The sequence below is a fragment of the Ovis canadensis genome, chromosome 1, assembly GCF_042477335.2.
Source record: "Ovis canadensis isolate MfBH-ARS-UI-01 breed Bighorn chromosome 1, ARS-UI_OviCan_v2, whole genome shotgun sequence".
NCBI lineage: Eukaryota > Metazoa > Chordata > Mammalia > Artiodactyla > Bovidae > Ovis > Ovis canadensis.
This window is the reverse complement of record NC_091245.1, coordinates 153008902-153030567: the sequence shown is the minus strand read 5'-3', so window position 1 is coordinate 153030567 and position 21666 is coordinate 153008902.

Genomic DNA, 21666 nt, shown 5'->3' with positions numbered 1-21666 from the left:
TGTAATATTATAAGAAATTTTAATAATAGAAAAATGGACTAAAATCTCCACTAATTCATTACTGTAGCACATTTTTATTTCACCTACTGTTAACACACTTTTTCTTTGAATATGCATAGTTTTTCCTAAAATTTCAACCATTGTATGCATATAAATCTATATACTGCTTTTGTCAAAGTTGAATCACTTTGTAAATATTTTCTGCATTTCTAGATGTCTATTTTGCCTAACTGGACCTATTAATGACTGCATAATAATCCATCACAGCATAGTAAAAAGCAGACATTACTTTGCCAACAAAGGTCCATCTGTTCAAGGCTGTGGTTTTTCCAGTGGTCACATATGGATGTGAGAGTTGGACTATGAAGAAAGCTGAGCTCCGAAGAATTGATACTTTTAAACTGCGGTGTTGGAAAAGACTCTTGAGAGTCCCTTGGATGGCAAGGAGATCCAACCAGTCCATCCTAAAGGAGATCAGTCCTAGGTGTTCACTGGAAGGACTGATGGTGAGGCTGAAACTCCAACACTTTGGCCACCTGATGTGAAGAGCTGACTCACTGGAAAAGATCCTGATGCTGGGAAAGATTAAGAGCAGGAGGAGAAGGGGACGACAGAGGATGAGGTGGCTGGATGGCATCACAGACTCAATGGACATGTGTTTGGGTGGACTCCGGGAGTTGGTGATGGATAGGGAGGCCTGGAGTGCTGTGGTTCATGGAGTCACAAAGAGTCAGATACAACTGAGAGACTGAACTGAACTGAATAATCAACCAAGTTGATATACCTGGTTTTATTAACTATGGAACAAATATTTCTAGGTCAATGTATGTTTCAGTTCAGTTCAGTTCAGTCACTCAATCATGTCCGACTCTTTGCAACCCCATGAATCGCAGCACTCCAGGCCTCCCTGTCCATCACCAACTCCCGGAGTTCACTCAGATTCACGTCCATCGAGTCAGTGATGCATCCAGCCATCTCATCCTCTGTCATCCCCTTCTCCTCCTGCCCCCAATCCCTCCCAGCATCAGAGTCTTTTCCAATGAGTCAACTCTTCGCATGAGGTGGCCAAAGTACTAGAGTTTCAGCTTTAGCATCATTCCTTCCAAAGAACACCCAGGACTGATCTCCTTTAGAATGGACTGGTTGGATCTCCTTGCAGTCCAAGGGACTCTCAAGAGTCTTCTCCAGTGTTTCAATTTTCCCAATATGTCACCTCAACATGAGTATTTGAATCTGTGTAGATGGCACTGCACACACACCAAAATGAATGAGCATATGATGGTTCTTGATAGCTTTTGTCACAATGTTTTCTAAAGAACTGTGTTGAATTTCACTGTCACAAGTGATGTATGAGATAATATTTTAATGGCACTCATGTCATCAGTTAGTCTTTGCTGTTAACTCTTGGATTATGTTTAGCTTTAAGAAGACTTGTAGTAAACATGAATTGAATTCTTCCTTCTTTTCTCATACCCCATGCTGAGTTTGTGCATTGGTCTTATTCTCTGATTCTTCATCATAGCAAGAGCAGCAAGAATGTTCCTTTTATTTCCTTATGATCAAATTATTTTTCCCATTTTGAGTTGTCTGAGAAGCCAGACTAATGTCAGCTGGACTGTGAGCGATGCTGAGCAGCAGCAGGAGGAGACCAGGAAAGACCAGGGAGCAAGCACAAAGATGCTTCACTTTGCAATGGTAAGTTTCTTCTCCTCCAGGATTTGTCAATTTTGATTTTGCAACTCAGTCGGCAATGCCATGTGCTGTTTGCCTCTTGTCTGAGTTACGAAATAAAGAGTCATTTTGTCTTCCAAGGTGACAAGTTTGAAAAAAATAAAATGAAAGCCTCAATCTCTCCACATCTATTATATTTTCTACCTGAATGACATAAACTTTTGAAATATGTGAACCATAGAAACTGAAGAAAAGGAGCATGTTACAGCATCTTTTGTTGCATCAATAAAACTCAACTCACATATTATTGGTCACCATTATAACTATTATATAATGATGGTGGGTAATAAGGAGACAAAATGTAGTGAATGAGAGCAGATTTTCTTATGATTAATTATTAATATCAAAATCTGAAATTTAAAAAAATAATGTAACCAGGCTAAATAGGAACATGTTATCAGTGATCACTAACAGAAGGATAAAAGTTTTAATACAGATCTTATGACATTTTCTTCTGGGCTTGCTTGCTCATATGCTGTTTATATTCTGATTTTTAAGATTCTGTTCCTCTTTGTTCTATTATTGTTATTTTCAACACAGTTTTTAATTGTTAATACCACAAATCATACATATAAATTGTCAAAATATTCACAATTTTTATGATTGCCTATTTATTAATAAATGAGTAAATCTTTATTTTTAATAAGCGAATCTTATTTTTAAAAGCTGAACAGGTTTGCATGTTTATAGGATATCTGTATTCTTTTATTAATTTTAATATATGTGAGGACATTCTTCCATTTCATTAATACAACAAATAAAGTAAATTTCAACTATGGTAACAAATGTTGATTGAAACCTCCTGGAGCCCTGGGCCTCAGCCCTTCCTACCAGTGGGTCAATACCAGCTCTGAGACTCTGAAGCCCAGAAGCCAGAGAACCTAGGACACTGATCCATCCACCAGTGGTTGGGCATCAGCCCTGGGCTCCCCTGGGCCCCAGTTCCACTAACTAGCAGGCGGACATCAGACCCAGAACCACCATAGTTCCACAGCCAGCCATGTGAGGAACTAGCCTGAACACCAGCAGGGTTGTAGTAGCTTTGTGACTATCTGGCCCCTGGCCTGGCCCACCAGCAATACAACACCAGCTCTGAGACACTTTGGCCCCCTCAGCCATCCAGCCTGTGGTCCAACCCCAACCTCCCCAACTGCAGGCTGACACCACCTTTGGGATACCCCAGACACTGCAGCCATCTGTTTCAGGAGCTGACTCACCAGAAGGCTGTAGACAGAGATTCTAAGACCTGACTTTGTCAACCAAAAAGGTAGACACCAGCCCTGGGACCCTCTGGGACCCTGGCCCCACTCATTAGCAAGCCAACACAAACTACAATACCCTGGACATGCAGCCAGCCATATTAGAAAGCATCCTTGCAAACAGACAAACATCCTTGAAAGCAGGCAAACACTAGATCCTGGACTCTTGAACTCACAACCATCCACCTCACCAAAACACTACTAGAGCTCATCAATGAACTTGGTTAAGTTTCAGGATACAAAACTAACATACAAAAATCTATTGCATTTCTGGACACTGACAACTATCAGAAAGAAAAATTAAGAAAATAATCTCATTTATAATCACATCGAAAAGCATAACATACCTAGAAATAAATCTAAAGTGGTAAAGACCTGTAGTCAAAAAACTATGAGACCTTGATTAAAGAAATTAAAGATGATTTAGAAAGATGGAAAGGTATAACATATTTATGGATTGAAATAATTAATATCATTAAATGACCATAAAATGACCCAAAGCAATATTCAGATTCAATGCAATTCCTATCAAAATACCAATGATATTGTTCATAGAACTAGAACAAATTTTATAAAATTTGCATGGAACCCCAAAAACACCCTGAAGAGGCAAAATAATCTTGAGGAAGATGAGCAAAGCTGGAGGTATCACTCTTCCTTATTTCAAAATATACTACAAAGCTACAATAATTAAAACAGTATAGTACTGGAACAAGAAAAATAAATACATAAATCAAAAATCAATAGGACAGAATAGACAGCCCAGAAACAAACCCATGCTTATATTAACAAATAATCTATAACAAATGAGGGAAGAATATATGATGGGAAAAAGATAGCTTCTTCAACAAACGGTGCTGGGAAAACTGGAAAGCTATATTAAAAAGAATCAAACTAGACTATCCTCTCACACCATGCACAAAAATAATTTAAAATGTATTATGAACTTAAATATAAGGTCTGAAATCATAAAACTTCTAAAACAAAATATGTACAGTGCATTCTTTGACACAGTCTGTAATATTTTTTGGATATGTCCTTTCAGGCAAGGGAAACAAAAGCAAAAATAAACAAATGGGACTACATCAACATCAGAAGCTTTTTCACAGCATAGGAAACTATCAACAAAATGAGGTGAAGATATTTTCAAATAATATATCTGATAAGGATTTAATATCCAAAATGTATGAAGAATTCATAGAAATCAACAACAAAAAAACTAACAATCCAACTGAAAAGTGGAAAGATTGGAATAGACATATTACCAAAGAAGACATATAGATAGCCTGTGGACACATGAAAAGATGCTCAAGACCACTAATCCACTAATCAGGGAAATTAAAATCATACTCACTCAACCACAGTGAGGTATCTCCTCACACCTGTCAGAATGGTTATTATAAAAAAGACAACAAATAACAAGTGCTGGTAAGGATGTAGAGAAAAGAGAACCTTGTGCACTGTTTATAGGAGTATAAACTGATCCAGCCACTATAGAAAGTGGTATGAAGATGCCTCAAAAATTAGAAATGGAAATACCGCATGATTCAGCAATTCTACTACCAGGTATTTATTTGAAGAAAATAAAAACACTGATTCTAAAAGATATATGCACCCCTTTGTTCACTGCAGCATAATTTATGATAGTCAATATGCAGGAGCAATTTGTCAATGAATGGATAAGGATGTGGTATCAGTTCAGTTCAGTTGCTCAGTCGTGTCTGACTCTTTGCGACCCCATGATTTGCAGCACTCCAGGCCTCCCTGTCCATCACCAACTCCCAGAGTTCACTCAGACTCACGTCCATCGAATCAGTCATGCCATCCAGCCATCTCATCCTCTCTTGTCCCCTTCTCCTCCTGCCCCCAATCCCTCCCAGCATCAGAGTCTTTTCCAATGAGTCAACTCTTCCCATGAGGTGGCCAAAGTACTGGAATTTCAGCTTTAGCATCATTCCTTCCAAAGGAATCCCAGGGCTGATCTCCTTCAGAATGGACTGGTTGGATCTCCTTGCAGTCCAAGGGACTCTCAAGAGTCTTCTCCAACAACACAGTTCAAACGCATCAATTCTTCAGTGCTCAGCCTTCTTCATAGTCCAACTCTCACATCCATACATATCCACAGGAAAAACCATAGCCTTGACTAGACGGACCTTAGTTGGCAAAGTAATATCTCTGCTTTTGAATATACTATCTAGGTATATATATTCAATCAAATATTATTCAGCCGCTAAAGGGATAAAATCTTACCTTTTGTAACAGGAATGCACCTACAGGGTTTTATGCTAAATGAAATAAGGCAGACAGAGGATGAGAAATACTGTTTGACATCACTTATATGTAAAATCTGAAAGGAAAAAAGACAAACAAATAAAAGAGAAACAGAATTTAGACACAGAAAAAAGAGGGGGTTGGCAAGGGGGAGGGCATGGGGAGAGGGAAGAAACAGATGAAGAAGATTAAGAGGTAAAATTTATAATTGCAATGTAAATGAGTCAAGTGCATGATATATGCAGTGTATAAGGAATCTATGTAGTATCTATGTATGTAGTATCTTTGTAAATTGACAAATCATAACTAAACTTATCATCATGATCATTTTGAAATGTATAGAAATATCAAATCATTATTTTGTGTAACAGTAGCTAACACAGCATTTTAGGTCAGTTATATTTCAAAAACAAACTCTAAGGAAAGAAAATCGGATTTGTAATTATCAGAGGCAGTCTAAAGCTACTTCCAGTTATAAGTAAGTACTTGGGATGTAATGTATAACATGATAAATATAATTAACTCTATGTTATATGTGAAAGTTGTTAAAAGAGTAAATCCAAAGATTTTATCTGAAGACAAAAATCTGAATAAACAGATAATAGATATTCACTCAGCTTATTGTGATAATCATTTAATAATGTATGTAAGTCAAATCATTATGTTGTACACCTTAAACTAACACAATGCTGTATTTCAATTATATCTCAATAAAACTGGAAGAAAAAGAGTTGATAACATCCCATTTAATGTGATTCCATGAGGTTCATAATCCACTAACAGTATTCAATGGGGTAGAGTTCAAGAAAGCCATAATTCAGAAATATAGAAAAATTACAACAGTTGGCACAGGTAGCAATTAAAAAGCAGAACACGGCCTTTATTTTGGTTGTTATGATTAAAATGTTAGTGCTCATCTAGAATGCACTTATTCTAAAAATCTGAATTTTTTATATTTAATTCATGCCTTGAACATAAGCAAGTACCAATGATACCATGTCTTGTATGTCTCCAAAGCAGGTGTGTCCCAATTTCCTCTGTTAACTATCTTGGAAAATTTTTGTATTAATTTTAATTGCTATTCCAAAATGTTTTCATATATCATAATTTAGTAATTATGTGATGACTTATCAAAATGGACCAGATTTTCATTTGATGGTTTAGTAAGAAAATATATGAAAATGTAACTTATGCAAAATCATGTTTTAAAGCAGAGAACTGGTTTTGATATGAAATATTGACAAGAACCTTTCTAATCTTACTAGCTAGCATGCTGCTGCTGCTGCTGCCAAGTCGCATTAGTCGTGTCCAATTCCGTGCAACCCCATAGATGGCAGCCCACAAGGCTCCCCCGTCCTGGGATTCTTCAGGCAAGAACACTGGAGTGGGTTGCCATTTCCTTCTTTAATGCATGAAAGTGAAAAGTGAAAGTTAAGTCGCTCAGTCGTGTCAGACTCTTAGCGATCCCATGGACCGTTGCCTACCAGGCTCCTCCATCCATGGGATTTCCCAGGAAAGAGTACTGTAGTGGGGTGCCATTGCCTTCTCCATACTAGCTAGCATAGTCTGATTATAAAAAAGAGCAGTAAACTTTTCTGTTTTTAAATATTCTCTTGAAGAAATAGCTAGAAATATGTTTCCTTTTTTTTCATTCTAGGATAGACTCTAATTATTGGTGACATGTAATTGTCATAAATGAATGATAAGAAATGCTCACCTCTGGTTTTAGAGGTGAGCCCCAGTTAAACCTACCTTTAATACTGAGGAAAGTTCTTATTTCTCATGCAATAGCTGTAAGAAGGAAGGGAAGGAAAGGAGAGGAGAGGAAAGATGAGGAGAGAGGAGAAATAGGGAAAGAGAAGGGAGAAGGTGAAAGAAGGGAGGGGAGGAAAGACACAAGGAAGAGGCAGGGAGAGGTGAAGCCAAGAGGAAATAAAACCAAGTGCCAATGTATAATTTATACGTGAGTGTCACTTTTAAGAAATAATGACAGGATTTAGAAATGGTATATTCTTCACAAGCATGAAACTGGTTTCCAATATCTAGTAAATTTTACATTAAAAAAAAAATAGCCCACAGACTAATTTTTTCTATGTATGAGATCCAAGAATCTCTACTCTATTTATTCTCCCATTTTGCCTGACTGTCTGGTGTGGTTAGCCCCAGGCAAAACTGGCTAATTTGACTTCAGTTCCCTTTGAGACTCCTTGTGAAATTATCTCTTGTATATTCCAGGAACCTTGCCAGAAACTTTTAGCTGATCCTTCACTGTGTAGAACACCTCATTCACAGAACCCTTTAAAGGGACCAAAAAAAAAAAAAAACTTTATTTTGTTATATATTTCTTTAGAATCTTAGGGTAGGAGAGCCCTTTGGATTAATCAAAAAGAATAAGTGATTTACTCAAGATTGTGTGACCACTAAGAAATCAGGGATTCTGATTTTATGTTCTTTGTGGGTTTTTACCGTCAATATACCATACTCACAAATCTTTTGTCCAAAAGACCATTGCACCAGTGTATTATCATATTGGAAAGTATCAGAAAAAAAACATTTATGGCAAGTAGAAATGACTGATAATATAAAATGTGATACTTTCCAGTGATATATTTTTCTTTTAACCCAGGGTAACTGATTACACAATAGTGGTTAGTTAGTCAAGTCAAAAACATTAGTTTATTGATGTATACAATTAATAATGCTTTTAAAATACTGTTATTTCTAATTCAGCTTACTAAAAGTAAGAAAGCCAAGCACCAAAGAACTGATGCTTTTGAACTGTGGTGTTGGAGAAGACTCTTGAGAGTCCCTTGGACTGCAAGGAGATCCAACCAGTCCATTCTGAAGGAGACTATCCCTGGGATTTCTTTGGAGGGAATGGTGCTGAAGCTGAAACTCAGTTTACTGAAACTCAAAGTACTGAAACAGTACTTTGGCCACCTCATGCAAAGAGTTGACTCATTGGAAAAGACTCTGATGCTGGGAGGGTTTGGGGGCAGGAGGAGAAGGGGATGACAGAGGATGAGATGGCTGGATGGCATCACTGACTCGATGGATGTGAGTCTGTGTGAACTCCGGGAGTTGGTGCTGGACAGGGAGGCCTGGCATGCTGCAAATTCATGGGGTCGCAAAGAGTCGGACATGACTGAGCGACTGAACTGAACTGAAGAGGAGATATCAGTTAAAGAGAGACTCAGATCACTCATTAATTCTGTTTTATAGTAATGTTACTGAGGAAAAATGGTGAATTTACAGCTAAAATGAAGTAGACAATACTGAAAATTCAATATTTATCAACTCAATGGACATGAGTTTGGGTAATCTCTGAGAGTTGGAGATGGATAGGGAGGCCTGGCATGCTGCGGTTCATGGGGTCACAAAGAGTTGGACATGACTGAGCAACTGAACTGAACTGAACTGAATATTTATCTAATCCTTCTCACATTAATATGATTAACTGGAAATTCCTTGTAGTTTATTTCATATAATCATTTTTACAAACCTCATTTTTTCTTTGAATTACAGCCAGAAACTAAGTGACATCTGACCTTACCAGGCTGTAACAAAAAGTGGGTTCATGTTGACATTTATTTTCCATCCCATTGGATTTTACTTCAGTTCAGTTCAGTTCACTCAGTCATGTCCGACTCTTTGTGACCCCATGAATCGCAGCACACCAGGCCTCCCTGTCCATCACCAACTCCTGGAGTTCACTCAAACTCATGTCCATTGAGTCAGTGATGCCATACTTAGCTCATCATTTTTCTGCCTGAAGTTGTCCCCTTGCTATTTCAGGGAGTCCACAGAAATCCCTCTCAGTTGCCGTCCCTTTAAGTGCCCACCATTCAACTTCTCTTCTTGCTCAAACTTTGTCTCCATGTCCTCTGTCCATGAAACAGCAACTGTCACTGAAAGGGTTCCAATGTCGACACCAAACGTGCTGTCTCCTCACGTCAACAAAGCCACCAATGCCCTGGGTGCCAGGAGACGACTGAACTCCATGCAACAGTAGAGAAAATACATCTCTCTTCTCTTCACCCCATGTAACACTTTTCATCCAGATGCTAAAGCAGCTGAGTTTATGTTCACATTAGCACAAATCTCATAAAATTACCATCATCAGCCTTACTCTGTAGAGGACTGAATAGTGGTCAACAAAAAAATATGCTTAAGTCATAACCCCTGGATCCCATGAAAGTGATCTTACTTAAAAAATGAATTTTGCAGATATGATTTATTGAAAGATACTGAGATGACCTCCCCCTAGATTTAGGATGGATCCTAAATCCATTGACAGATGTTTTTGTAAGAAAAAGGAAGGAGAAATCTGAGACCCAAGAAAAGATGAAAAAAAGCTGAGATTAGACAACTTCTGTGCAGACAGAAACTGAGATTAGAGTTATGCTGAGCAAACCAAGTAATGACAGTAACCACCAGAAACTAGAAGCGGTAAGAAGAGATTGTTTCCCAGAAGCTTCAGAGGGAGCATTGCCTTGCCAAGACTTGATTTTAAACTTCTAAAACTGTGATAGAATAAATCTGTATCATTTTAAGCCTCAAAGTTTGTAATCATCTTTTGTGGCAGCCCTAGGAACCTAATACCCACTCCTCTTAACAGGGCACAAACCTAGGCAAAGGAGCAGGACAGGGAGAAGATGACATGCTTCCATTCAGTTATTTATTTATTAAATAAAATTTCTATTGGACAGCTAATAAGTACTAAAACTAAGACATGAATAAGGTAAACATAGCTGTTTCCTTAAAGAAACAATCAATCCACAAGGGAGGGAAACACTAATATAGTGAACACGAAATTAGAACACTATTCCCTTCATGACAAAGGAATATAGTATTATGGGACATTAAAAGAGCAAGAAAGACTTTGGAAAGAAGTGATATTGGCATTCAGACCTAAAAGCTTATCGTTGTTGTTGTTTAGTCACATCTGACTCTTGTGACCCCATGACTATAGGCTCCTCTGTCTGTGGAAATTCCCAGGCAAGAATACTGGAGTGGATTGTCATGCCCTTCTCTGGCAGATCTTCCCAATCCAGGGATTGAATCGGGGTCTCCTGCAAAGGCAGGGGGATTCTTTACCACTGAGCTACCAGGGAAGCCCTAAAAGCTGATTAGAAATAGTCAAATGAAGTATTTGGGGTGGAGATATGTCCAGAAGTGGGGGTGCTAGCATTACAGGGAGGAGAACTGAGAAGCCTTGCAGTGAAAGAAAAGAGAAATTGTGACATTTTGAGGAATTGATATGTACTCACTATTGCTTCATAATAGGGCAAGAAGGGAAACATTAGAAATGTAGAAACTGGAAAGATACACAGGGCCTAGACCCTAAAAGGCTTTGCAATCCACCTAAAAAGTACAAAATGAATCTTAGAACAATGAAAATCTGTATTTGATTTCTAGTTTCCTAGAACTGTTGTAACCAAGTACCACAAACTAAGTGGCTTAAAACAAAACTTTTATTGTCTTTCATTCAGTTCTGGAAGTCTGAAATCTAAGATGATGATTGTCAGCAAGGCCACACTTCATCTGAAGATCCAGGGTAGGCACCATCTTCCATGCCTCTGTCCTAGTGTCTGGTGGCCGTTTGGCTTGGAGATTGTTGTTTTAGTCACTAAGTCTTGACCAACTCTTTTGTAACACATCACCACAATGCTCGTCTTCATGTGGCCTTCTCCCTGTGTGTCCTCATACGTCTTCCTTCACTGCGTGTGTCTGTCTCTGAATTCAGATTTCCCTTCTTTGTAAGAATACCAGTCATATTGGATTAGAGCCCACCCTGTGTGCTTCCCCAGTGGCTCAGCAGGGAAAGAATCTGCCTGCAATACAGGAGACACAGGAGACTGCAGATTTGATCCCTGGATCGGGAAGATCCCCTGGAGGAGGAAAGGCAACCCACTCCAATATTATTGCCTAGAAAACAGCATGGACAGGGGATCCTGGTGGGCTACAGTCAATGGAGTTGCAAAGAGTCAGACACGACCAATCGACTTCCACTGTGTGAGTCATTCAGTTGTGTCTGACTCTTTGTGGCCCGTGGACTATAGCCTACCAGGCTCCTCTGTTCACAGAGTTTCTCAGGTGAAAATACTGGAGTGGGTAGCCATTCCCCTCTCCAGAGGATCTTCCCAACCCAGGGACTGAACCCAATCTCCTGCATTGTAGGCAGATTCTGTACAGTCTGAGCTGCCAAGGAAGCCCAGGGCTGACCATAATGACCTCATTTTTACTTCATTACCTCTGTAAAGACCCTGTTGCCAAATAAGGACATATCCTGTGGTACTTGGGTTTGGCATTTCAACATATCTTTTCTTTGGGGGTATAATTTGAACAATAATAACTGAAATTTAAGAAATAATTTAAGGAATTTAAGAAAGAAAGAAATGATCAGATTACTAAAAGATGACTGTGACTATAGGGAATTCTAATATTAGAAAAAAGTGAGTACAAGGGGATTACTAGAGGCTTCAAAACTTAGTTCCTATGCAATATGATGGGGCACCCCAGGAAATGCCTAATTTTCCTTCTTACTCAAGACCCCAGCCCCAAGAAAAATGCACTGTGTTCTTTGCTTTATTGCTCAGCCATGTCTGTTTGCAATCCCATGGACTGTAGCCCCCCAGGCTCTTCAGACCTTGGGAATTCTCCAGGAAAGATTACTGGAGTGCATTGCCATGCCTTCCTCTAGGGGATCTTCCCAAACCAGGGATCAAACCCAGGTCTCCCACATTGCAAGCAGGTTCCATCTGAGCCACCAGGGAAACCTAGAAAAATGCACCTCCTGCTCTAATTACAAAACAAAGCTTCACAACTACCAGTGATTGCTAAGAAGTCAGCCTATATTGAGGGTAAGGAAAGAAGAGAGAAGGTTATCAACATTATTAGTATCACTAGAGTCCTTATAATTTTCACACAGTATGAATATTTTTCACAGTATTTTCCCTTGTAGTTTATCAACAAAAGTTGTTTGGTTCAGTATTCTAAATATATTCTAAGCTTATAGTTATTTTAACCAATATTAACATATTAAACCAAGTCTAAAATGTAATTATCACTCAGGAATAGGAACTTCTCCTACATGATTTTCTTACTTAAAGGATTATGCCATTTGAAGATTATCTTCTTGAAGACAGAAAACATTTTGGATTCATGTCATGTCACTTGCCATTCATTTCAGCATAATAAAATGGTCATTTTCTGTTTGTATTAGTGTGTGTATATGAGCTAGAGGATATTACAATATTCAGGGAGTAGACACAAATGCACAACCATGTTAGGGAGGTGTCCAATTTATAGGAAGATAATGAAATGTATGTTTTATGAAGGGCAAGTGAATTTTCTCAAGGCTTATTCTTAAGGGAATCGTGTCTGCCTGAAAGAGTACACTCAGAAAGCAAAATCTATACTGTTCTACAGCAGACACTATAAAAATGCAAATTAAGTTTGAAACATGCCTTATTCATGAATTTCTTAAAGTATTGAATTTGAATCTCTTAAAAATACAAAGCTAAAAATGGTTTTCATTTTAAAAGCTAAAAAATAAAATATGTATTTAAAGGGATAAATTATACATAAGCATGATTTATAATTTATTGCCCATAAAACTTTTATCAAAGAAACAAGGAGAGTGGTATGTATGCAAATATAGGGATGCAAAATAAACATAGTTCTATAAGCTGTGCACCAGAGAAGAAAGGGCACTTGACTTGTATTGGTTTTCTCTTTCAAATGTGGCTACAGTCCAAATTTCTTTTTAAATTGTAAAGCTTAAGGTACTGCTAAAACCAGAGATGTGCTTTTTTTGTGCTTGTGCTTTGGTATTAAATCAAAATATTATGCTTGAGTAGGGGTACCTTCTGTTCTGTTTCACATAATCTAGTTAGTGGCAGCAACATGTGCATTTATGAAGTCTTTAAAGGCCACTTATTTTCTGTTGTTTGAACAGTTGTTGAGCCCTTATTTCTTCCTGACTTATTTCCATAAATGTCTCATGCTTGACAGTCCCACATATTTAATAGTCAAGAAGGATATCAGAACCATAAAGCAAGCTTAGATTTTCTAATCCACTTCGTCTGGCCTTTTAACAAGCGCCTTTGTGAGAACTATGCCAACCTCTGTAACTTTCCACTTTCAATCTCTTCTTCAAGTTTATGATAATGAAAAAATATAGTCTGTATCTGGGTTATAGAAAATTATAACCATAGTTTGAAACTTAATGGACTATAGCATCAGTTCAGATTCACTCAGGATTAGTTATTAGCTTCAAGAGATTGGTTATATGTAATACACTACCACACATTCATTTTGACAATATTGAGTAAATAGAGAGACCATAAATAAACCATTAACTATTTTTAAACTTATATTTCCTATCATAACATGAGTAAATTTTCAGGATCTCAAACATCCTATAAAGAGAATACAGTGTGCATCAAAAAATCTTCCTTGAAGTGTACTTATCAAACTCTCTGTCTTCAAAGGGTATATTGCACATGAAAAGTACATATTCCGTTCCAAATAAAAAATGCATCAACTGCTGCTAACTTTGAACATAAAAATAGATGGCACTTAGAAACTGTCAGAAAGAATTACATAATTACAAAGCAATAACAGCAAAAATGTATCTCCCCAATAGTAAGTATTGAAAAGAAAAAGAAGAAACCAACTAACAGAGCCTTTTCTAATTACAGTGCTTATTCCTTAATCTATTTCTTTTTTTAAGGGTTGATCAGATAGCTCATAATTTTTCCTAACTCAGATGACCATTATATCTACTACTGTGGGCAGGAATCCCTAGAAGAAATGGAGTAGCCATCATGGTCAACAAAAGAGTCCAAAATGCAGTACTTGGATGCAATCTCAAAAATGACAGAATGATCTCTGTTCATCTCCAAGACAAACCATTCAATATCACAGTTATCCAAGTCTATGCCCCAACCAGTAATGCTGAAGAAACTGAAGTTGAACTGTTTTATGAAGACCTACAAGACCTTTTAAAACTAACATCCAAAATAGATGTTCTTTTCATTATAGGAGACTTGAATGCAAAAGTAGGAAGTCAGTAAACACCTGGAGTAACAGGCAAATTTGGCCTTGGAATGTGGAATGAAGCAGGGAAAAGACTAATAGAGTTTTGCCAAGAAAATGCACTGGTCATAGCAAACACCCTCTTCCAAAAACACAAGAGAAGACTCTACATATGGACATCACCAGATGGTCAACACCGAAACCAGATTGATTATATTTTTTGCAGCCAGAGATGGAGAAGCTCTATACAGTCAACAAAAACAACACCAGGAGCTGACTGTGGCTCAGATCATGAACTCCTTATTACCAAATTCAGACTCAAATTGAAGAAAGTAGGGAAAACCGCTAGACCATTCAGGTATGACCTAAGTCAAATCCCTTATGATTACACAGTGGAAGTGAGAAATAGATTGAAGGGCCTAGATCTGATAGATAGAGTGCCTGATGAACTGTGGAATGAGGTTCGTGACATTGTACAGGAGACAGGGATCAAGACCATCCCAATGGAAAAGAAATGCAAGAAAGCAAAACGGCTGTCTGGGGAGGCCTTACAAATACCTGTGAAAAGAAGAGAGGCGAAAAGCAAAGGAGAAAAGGAAAGATATAAGCATCTGAATGCAGAGTTCCAAAGAATAGCAAGAAGAGATAAGAATGCCTTCTTCAGCAATCAATGCAAATAGAGGAAAACAACAGAATGGGAAAGACTAGAGATCTCTTCAAGAAAATTAGAGATACCAAGGGAACATTTCATGAAAAGATGGGCTCGATAAAGGACAGAAATGGCATGGACCAAACAGAAGCAGAAGATATTAACAAGAGGTGGCAAGAATACACGGAAGAACAGTACAAAAAAGATCTTCACGACCCAGATAATCATGATGTTGTGATCACTCACCTAGAGCCAGACATCTTGGAATGTGAAGTCAAGTGGGCCTTAGAAAGCATCACTGAGAACAAAGCTAGTGGAGGTGATGGAATTCCAGTTGAGCTGTTTCAAATCCTGAAAGATTATGCTGTGAAAGTGCTGCACTCAATATGCCAGCAAATTTGGAAAACTCAGCAGTGGCCACAGGACTGGAAAAGGTCAGTTTTCATTCCAATTCCAAAGAAAGGAAATGCAAAAGAATGTTCAAACTACTGCACAATTGCACTCGTCTCACATGCTAGTAAAGTAATGCTCAAAATTCTCCAAGCCAGGCTTCAGGAATACATGAACTATGAACTCCCTGATGTTCAAGCTGGTTTTAGAAAAGGCAGAGGAACCAGAGATCAAATTGCCAACATCTGCTGGATCATCGAAAAAGCAAGAGAGTTCCAGAAAAACATGTATTTCTGCTTTATGGACTATGCCAAATCCTTTGACTGTGTGGATCACAATAAACTGTGGAAAATTCTGAAAGAGATGGGAATACCAGACCACCTAACCTGCCTCTTGAGAAATCTGTATGCAGGTCAGGAAGCACAATTAGAACTGGACATGGAACAACAGACTGGTTCCAAATAGGAAAAGGAGTATGTCAAGGCTGTATATTGTCACCCTGCTTATTTAACTTCTATGCAGAGTACATCATGAGAAACGCTGGACTGGAAGAAACACAAGCTGGAATCAAGATTGCTGGGAGAAATATCAATAACCTCAGATATGAAGATGACACCACCCTTATGGCAGAGAGTGAAGAGGAACTAAAAAGCCTCTTGATGAAAGTGAAAGAGGAGAGTCAAAAAGTTGGCTTAAAGCTCAAAATTCAGAAAACGAAGATCATGGCACCCGGTCCCAACACTTCATGGGAAACAGAAGGGGAAACAGTGGAAACAGTGTCAGACTTTATTTTTGGGGGCCCCAAAATCACTGCAATGGTGACTGTAGCCACGAAATTAAAAGATGCTTACTCCTTGGAAGAAAAGTTATGACCAACCTAGATAGTATATTCAAAAGCAGGGACATTACTTTGCCGACTAAGGTCCATCTAGTCAAGGCTATGGTTTTTCCTGTGGATATGTATGGATGTGAGAGTTGGACCATGAAGAAGGCTGAGCGCCAAATAATTGATGCTTTTGAACTGTGGTTTTGGAGAAGACTCTTGAGAATCCCTTGGACTGCAAGGAGATCCAACAAGTCCATTCTGAAGGAGATCAGCCCTGGGATTTCTTTGGAAGGAATGATGCTAAATCTGAAGCTCCAGTATTTTTGCCACCTCATGCGAAGAATTGACTCATTGGAAAAGAGTCTGATGCTCGGAGGGATTGGGGGCAGGAGGAGAAGGGGACAACAGAGGATGAGATGGCTGGATGGTATCATGGACTCGATGGACATGAGTCTGAGTGAACTCCAGGAGTTGGTGATGGACAGGGAGGCCTGGCGTGCTGCAATTCATGGGGTCGCAAAGAGTCAGACACGAGTGAGCGACATAACTGAACTGAACTTGCTGTAGTCAAATATACAGATTAGTTTCCCAATCAGGCTACTTTTATAATTTGACCAAAATGATATTTGCAAGACTCACCTGGTCTTAGATACTATATGCTCACTATTCTTAATAATTCATTTTACTTCATCATACTGTATGAAGTTTTACCATAAACTTTTCCATATATGGCCTATTTTACAGTGTCATAACCCATAGTTATCAGTTACATATTAGCCAATCTCATGAACAGTCCCATGATATAAATAACACTGAGGGAATGAGGTATTTGATGAGGGAGGACAAGGCAATTTAATAGCTAGGCAGGGTTGGGGTGGGAGTAGGTATGAAAGCTGAGAAAAAGCTGAATATGGTACGTAAACATGTACTAGGATAGAATAATTAGAGGCATGGCACCTGAAGATTATGAGATGTCAATTCTAAAAAGTTGGATAGCACACAAAATTGAGTGAACAGGAAAATATTATGTCTAGCATCAAACTTCCATGAGCATGTCTTTGAATTATATTCAGTATCCATTGATTAATACCAAATCTCATTTGTTCAACTCCTTGTTCCTATTTGCCCACATTATTCTGCAATTTGATTTTTTTGCCCACTAGATTGCCATCACATTTTGTGTTATTGGTCAACTTACTGTGGTTGTTCAATTTTTGTTCACATATTATTAATGAGAAAGATGATCCTGAGTATATATGAATCAACAGAAAACATTCATAACTAAATGCCTTGTCGTTGGTGTCATAAATATACTCTAATGAATTATAAAAGATATTTTAAACAGACCTTCATTGCTTAGTTTTAATTACTAAAAAATTGTCATTTCTCCCAAGAACATCTTGCAGAAAATGCTGCTAATTATCATAGTTTGACCGATCCTGATAAGGATCACCTCTCTGATGAAAACAAAATAAAACAAACAAACAAAATTCTCCACTTTCATTTCCAATTTAAGTAATCATTTCATTCTATTTAACATTGTTATCCCATTGCAATCTCTTTTAAACTATAATTATAAACAGAGGGATGATGACAGTAATGATAAAGAAAGGATGATAGTAATAACTGCCTACATTTGAGTCTCTCTAAATTATTTAAAATTTATTTCTTTACATTATTTTGTTCAATTATTACAATATCACTATGAAGGAGGCAGGAAACCTAGTATTGTATCTAGTTAATAAGTAAGTAAAGCTTGGAGGGATTAAAATTATCTTATATAGGGAATCAGTTCAGTCACTCATTTCATGTCTGACTCTGTGACCCTAAGGACTGCATCACACCAGGCCTCCTTGTCCATCACCAATTCCTGGGGTTTACCCAATCTCATGTCCATTGAGTGGGTGATGTCATCCAACCATCTCATCCTCTGTCATCCCCTTCTCCTCCTGCCTTCAATCTTTTCCAACGAGTCAGCTCTTCACATCAGGTGGCCAAAGTGTTGGAGTGTCAGCTTCAACATCAGTCCTTCCAATGAACACCCAGGACTGATCTCCTTTAGGATGGACTGGTTGGATCTCCTTGCAGTCCAAGGAGCTCTCAAGAGTCTTCTCCAACATCACAGTTCAAAATTATCCAATTCTTCTGTGCTCAGCTTCTCCTATAGTCCAACTCTCACATTCATACACAACTACTGGAAAAACCATAGCCTTGACTAGATGGACCTTTGTTGGCAAAGTAGTGTCTCTGCTTTTTAATATGCTGTCTAGGTTGGTCATAACTTTCCTTCCAAGGAGTAAACATCTTTTAATGTCTTTTAATTTCATGGCTGCAGTCACCATCTGCAGTGATTTTGGAGCCCAAAAAAATAAATTCAGCTGCTCTTTCCACTGTTTCCCCATCTATTTGCCATGAAGTGATGGGACCGGATGCCATGATCTTAATTTTCTGAATGCTGAGCTTTAAGCCAACTTTTTCACTCTCCTCTTTCACTTTCATCAAGAGTCTCTTTAGGAAAAAAAAAAAAAAAAGAGGCTCTTTAGGTCTTCTCACTTTCTGCCATTAGGGTGGTGTCATCTACATATCTGAGGTTATTGATATTTCTTCTGGCAATCTTGATTCCAGCTTGTTCTTTATCCAGCCCAGCATTTTTCATGATGTACTCTGCATATAAGTTAAAAAAGCAAGGTGACAATATACAGCCTTGACGTACTCCTTTCACTATTTGGAACCAATCTGTTGTTCCATGTCCAGTTCTAACTGCTGTTCCCTGACCTACATACTAAGAGGAAGATTAGGTGGTCTGGTATTCCCATCTCTTTCAGAATTTTCCACAGTTTATTATGATCCATGCAGTCAAAGGCTTTGGCATAGTCAATAAAGCAGAAATAAATGTTTTTCTGGAACCCTCTTGCTTTTTCAATGGTCCAGTGGATGTTGGCAATTTGATGTCTGGTTCCTCTGCCTTTTCAAAAACCATCTTGAACATCTGAAAGTTGATGGTTCACATATTACTGTAGCCTGGCTTGGAGAATTTGGAGCATGACTTTACTAGCGTGTGAGATGAGTGCAATTGTGAGGTAGTTTGAGCATTCTTTGGCATTGCCTTTGGGATTGGAATGAAAACTGACCTTTTCCAGTCTTGTGGCCACTGCTGTGTTTTCCAAATTTTCTCATGTATTGAGTGCAGCACTTTCACAGCATCATCTTTCAGGATTATAAATAGCTTCACTGGAATTCCATCACTGCCACTAGCTTTGTTCATAGTGGGCTTTCTAAGGCCCACTTGACTTCACATTCCAGGATGTCAACTATATTTCAATTTTAAAAAAGACTAACAAATTTTCAAAAAAACAGAAGCATCAGATGACATGTTATTTATTGTATTATAGTGTATCTTTTTATTGACTGATTCAGCCCTGATGCTTTCTTGATTATTCCCCTAAAAATTCCAGAAAAGTGATTATACCATCTCTTCCTGTTCAGTTGCTAGGTCTAACACTTTTTGCCCCCATGAACTGCAGCACAACAGGCTTCCTTCTTCACTATCTCCTAAGAGTTCGCTCAGACTCTTGACCATTGAGTTGCTGGTGCCATCCGACCATCTTATCCTCTGTTATCTACTTCTCTTCCTGCCCTCTGTCTTCCCCAGAATCAGTTTTTTTACAGTAATCAGCAATTCACATAAGGTGCCCAAAGTATTGGAGCTTCTGCATCAGTCCTTACAATGAATATTCAGGGTTTATTTCCTTTGTAGGATTGACTGGTTTGATCAACTTGCTGTCCAAAGGACTCTCAAGAGTCTTTTCTAGTACTGCATTTTTTAAATTAATTAATTTATTTTAATTGGAGGCTAGACTTTATTTTTGGGCTCTAAAATCACTGCAGATGGTGACTGCAGCCATGAAATTAAAAGATTCTTACTCCTTAGAAGAAAAGTTATGACCAACCTAGATAACATATTGAAAAGCATTACTTTGCCAACAAAGGTCCATCTAGTCAAGGCTATGGTTTTTCCAGTGGTCATGTATGGATGTGAGAGTTGGACTATGAAGAAAGCTGAGCACCAAAGAATTGATGCTTTGAACTGTGGTGTTGGAGAAGACTCTTGAGAGTCCCTTGGACTGCAAGGAGATCCAACAAGTCCATTCTGAAGCAGATCAGCCCTGGAGTTTCTTTGGAGGGAATGATGCTAAAGCTGAAACTCCAGTACTTTGGCCACCTCATATGAAGAGCTGACTCATTGGAAAAGACTCTGATGCTGGGAGGGATTGGGGGCAGGAGGAGAAGGGGACGACCGAGGATGATATTGCTGGATGGCATCACTGACTCGATGGACGCTGGTCTTAGTGAACTCCAGGAGCTGGTGATGGACAGGGAGGCCTGGCGTGCTCTGATTCATGGGTTCTCAAAGAGTCGGACACGACTGAGTGACTGAACTGAACTGAATTACTATAAATATTGTGGTGGGTTTTGCCATATATTGACATGATTTAAGGGTCTAGATATGACAGAGTGCCTGATGAACTATGGACACAGGGTCATGACACTGTACAAGAGACAGGGATCAAGACCATCCCTAAGAATGAATCACCAGTCCAGGTTCAATGCATGATACTGGATGCTTGGGGCTGGTGCGCTGGAACGACCCAGAGGGATGGTATGGGGAGGCAGGAGGGAAGGGGGTTCAGGATGGGGATCAAGTGTATACCTGTGGTGGATTCATGTTGATGTATGGCAAAACCAATAAAATATTGTAAAGTAATTAAACTCCAATTAAAATAAATAAATTTATATTTTAAAAAAAAGAAATGCAAAAAAGCAAAATGGCTGTCTAAGCAGGCCTTAAAAATACCTGTGAAAAGAAGAAAAGCAAAAAGCAAAGGAAAAAAGAAAAGATATACCCATTTGAATGCAGAGTTCCAAAGAATAGCAAGGAGAGATAAGAAAGCCTTCCTGAGCCATCAGTGCAAAGAAATAGGGAAAACAATAGAATGGGAAAGACTAGAGTACTCTTCAAGAAAATTAGAGACAAAGATGGGCTCAATAAGGGACAGAAATGGTATGGACCTAACAGAAGCAGAAGATATTAAGAAGAAATGGCAAGAATACCAGCAGAACTGTACAAAAAAGATCTTCACAACCCAGATAATCACAATGGTGTGATCACCCACCTAGAGTCAGACATCCTGGAATGTGAAGTCAAGTAGGCCTTAGGAAGCATCACTACAAACAAAGCTAGTGGAAGTATTTCAAATCCTAAAAGATGATGCTATGAAAATGCTGCTCTCAGTTCAGTTCAGTTCAGTTGCTCAGTCGTGTCTGACTCTTTGCGACCCCATGAACTGCAGCACGCCAGGCCGCCCTGTCCATCACCAAATCCCGGAGTTCACTCAAACTCACTATGTCAGCACATTTGGAAAACTCAGCAGTGGCCACAGGACTGGAAAAGATCAGCTTTCATTCCAATCCCAAAGAAAAGCTATGCCAAATAATGT